The sequence below is a fragment of the Canis lupus genome, chromosome 5, assembly GCF_011100685.1.
Source record: "Canis lupus familiaris isolate Mischka breed German Shepherd chromosome 5, alternate assembly UU_Cfam_GSD_1.0, whole genome shotgun sequence".
NCBI classification, from domain to species: domain Eukaryota; kingdom Metazoa; phylum Chordata; class Mammalia; order Carnivora; family Canidae; genus Canis; species Canis lupus.
The window spans coordinates 42,225,586-42,228,945 of record NC_049226.1 but is presented as its reverse complement, the minus strand read 5'-3'; the positions used below and the strand labels follow the sequence as shown (position 1 = coordinate 42,228,945).

General features: G+C 48.2%; 1 pseudogene; it reads left to right on the top strand.

Annotated features, from left to right (window-relative positions):
* Window positions 1-2,488: 2,488 nt before the first annotated feature.
* LOC106558769 lies at window positions 2,489-2,898 on the top strand (annotated as a pseudogene).
* Window positions 2,899-3,360: the final 462 nt, after the last annotated feature.

Here is a 3,360-nt window from a genome sequence, read left to right as displayed (position 1 = left end):
TTGTTGGTCAGCCTCAGTGGGTCCTGTGAAGTGAAGGAAATCTTTGCCTTGGCTCAGCTCAATTCCCAGCCCCTCCTCCCCCCTCCCCAGAGAAAGGGACTAGACCAGTTTCCACTACTTCTACAAAGCCCAGAAAAATCTGCTCCCCGAACCCACCGAGAGCCATATATTCTCTTTCGCTTCTGTCTGCAGGAGCAAAATAAACAGAAGCTTGGAGAAAATAAACACAAAAAGCGGGAAGGAGGTGGGGGTTGACTTGGACACTGATTTGCTTCTCGGCAAGAGGCCCATTTAGAGACAAAAATCGTCACCCTGCACTTTTCTCACTGGTCCTGAAATCACAAACAACCCCTTGGCTGGGGTCCTAACGAGCTTCTGACGAGTGTAGCCCGCCCTCTTGACACAGAAAACACAATTAGACATGCACAAATGGCCTCTGAAATACCAGGCGGGGCACTGGGCACTGGAGCTCTTCGAGAATTCCACCCTAGGCTTTCTCAGGAAAACATTGCTTGGGCTCGTTAGGGGTGATAATGGCTAATAACACCGAAAGAACATTGTGTTTTGGTTTCAAGCCCTTGGCCAGAGCCAGACCACCATGACAGTAAGAGAAGAGTGAGTGTGAGTGTGTGTGTCGATGTTTCAGAGGGAAGAAAGTGGAGTAAAACACATTAGTGTTAAGATCAAGTTTCCACCTCTAGCAGCCTGTGACATTGGGAAAGTTACTAATTCCTGGGCCCTCAGTCTTGGCGCCTGTAAAATGAGGATAATAATAGAAACTTCCCTCCCTCTGACGTGGTGATTAAATGAGATAGTGCAGGTAAAACACTTGGCGCAATGCCTGGAGCCTAGTTAGGACTCATTCAACATTGAGTATTATTAAAAGAACATACTTTATGTGTTTTAGTCCATTTAAGAAACCATTTTCAAGGGTTTGTTTGTAAATGACTATGCAGAGCTGGCTGGGAACCCAGAAAGCACAGCCTTTGCCCTCGAAGAGCTTGAGAACAGCTGGGATGCCGAGAAAACCATTCTGGGCTGGGTTGGTTTGATGCTGGAGTGTTTGGTACAAACCAGGTGGCAGGTGTGGCTCGCTTGCAGGTGTTTATGCTCCTTCTAATTTTTGCTTGTTTCTTTCCTTAGGTGGTGGAGGATGGGCTGATGTGTTTGTGGGCTACAGACAGCAGGGGATGGGTCGTTGGCTCACTTAAGGTCCTATTAAAGAAATGAAATCTGCTGCATTTGCTTGTTATCTCTTCAAAACCCACTATTGTCTAGTTGTGATTTTGGAATTCCACACCATGTGAACTTGAGAAATTTTATCGTGTCACGTAATTGGAGAGAACAGAGATGGATCTCATCAGTTTCAGTCATAGCTGGATCCAAGTGCTCAAATAAAAAATCTCCTCTCTCTTTTTCTTCTTCCCTCTCTGGCAGTTTGCAGCTTACCCAGTAAGCCCTTAGCTCATGACTCAGATTAAGAGAGAGCTTCTCTCTCTTCCAGAATCCACATACTGAATTTTTTTTGGGGGGTGGATTCTGGTGGCCTTGCTTGGTCATTTGCCCTGTCCTTGGACCAATAACTCTGGGCAGGGAAATGGGGCACCACAGTTAGCCAGACCAGGGTCCCATGCTCATTCCTGCAGCCAGAGGATGATGGCCCAGTGGCCCCATGGGATGAACATGGACAGATGAGGATGTGTGGCAGACAAAACCACCTACACCAGTGACACTCTGTGGCTAGGAAGTGTAACAGATTCCAAGCACTTGGGGTGAGCAATTGGTATAAACTGTAAATTGGCCTTTCACCCAATTGTGTTTAAAATGGCTGGCCTGGGATCTGTGGGTGGCTCAGCGGTTTAGCGCCTGCCTTCGGCCGGGGGCATGATCCTGGAGTCCTGGGACTGAGTCCCACATCGGGCACCCTGCGTGGAGCCTGCTTCTCCCTCTGCCTGTGTCTCTGCCTCTCTCTCTCTCTCTCTCTCTCTCTCTCTGTGTGTGTGTGTGTGTTTGTATGTGTCTCTCATGAATAAGTGAATAAAATCTTTTTTAAAAAATAAAATAACAAATAAAATGGCTGGCCTGGCATGTGTTTGAAGAGTCAGCCCACTTCCCTGCATTCAAAAGTTGAGAAGTTTCTAACTATTCTTGAATCAAACCAGGTGAGTGAGGACCAAGTGTTCCCAACTGGGGACAAATGTACAATGCTGTGGTAGCCATTCCAAGACAGTGCCCTTGTACCCTGACTGATTTTATATCCTGGTGGAGTCCCCTTCCCATCAAGTAGAACTAACCTGGGAATCAATAAGATATTGCAGAAGTGAGTCCAAGGCTAGATCTTAAAAGGCATTGTGGCTTTGGCCCTGTTTCCGTTGGATCATTCTCTGGAGCAGTCAGCTCTATGGAGGAGTTCATGTGGCAAGAAACTGAGGAATCGCTCTTCCTCGGCGCCGCCTGTGGAGGTGGCAGCCATCGATTGCTGGGCATCATGGCTGCCCTCAGACCTCAGGTGAAGCCCAAGATCGTTTAAAAGAGGACCAAGAAGTTCATCCGGCACCAGTCAGACCGATATGTCAAAATTAAGTGCAACTGGCGGAAACCCAGAGGCTTGACAATAGGGTATGCAGAGGATTCAAGGGCCAGATCTTGATGCCCAACATTGGTTACAGGAGCAACAAGAAAACAAAGCACATGCTGCCCAGTGGCTTCCGGAAGTTCCTAGTTCACAATGTCAAGGAGCTTGAAGTGCCGCTGATGTGCAACAAATCTTATTGTGCAGAGATTGCTCACAATGTATCCTCCAAGAACTGCAAAGCCATTGTGGAAAGAGCAGCCCAGCTGGCCATCAGAGTCACCAATCCCAATGGCAGGCTGTGTAGCGAAGAAAATGAATAGACAGCTTATGTGCATGTCATGTTTATGTTAATAAAATCATAAAACTAAAAAACAAAAAAGAAACTGAGGAATCCCACCAATAACCAGCACCAACTAGCCAGGCACGTGCGCAAGCCACCTTGGAAGTGGCTCCTCCAGCCCCAGTCGAGCCTTCAGATGATGGAGCCCTGGCTAACACCCTGACTGCAGCCTCTTGAGGGACCCCAAGCCGGAACCACCCTGCTAAGCCTCTCCTGAATCCCTGACCCACAGAAACTGTATGAGATGGTAACTGTTTTTTTTTTAAAGATTTTATTTATTTATTCATGAGAGACACAGAGAGAGAGAGAGGCCAGAGACACAGGCAGAGGGAGAAGCAGGCTCCATGCAAGGAGCCTGATGTGGGACTTGATCCTGGGTCTCCAGGATCACACCCCGGGCTGCAGGCGGCGCTAAACCGCTGCGCCACCGGGGCTGCCCCGAGAT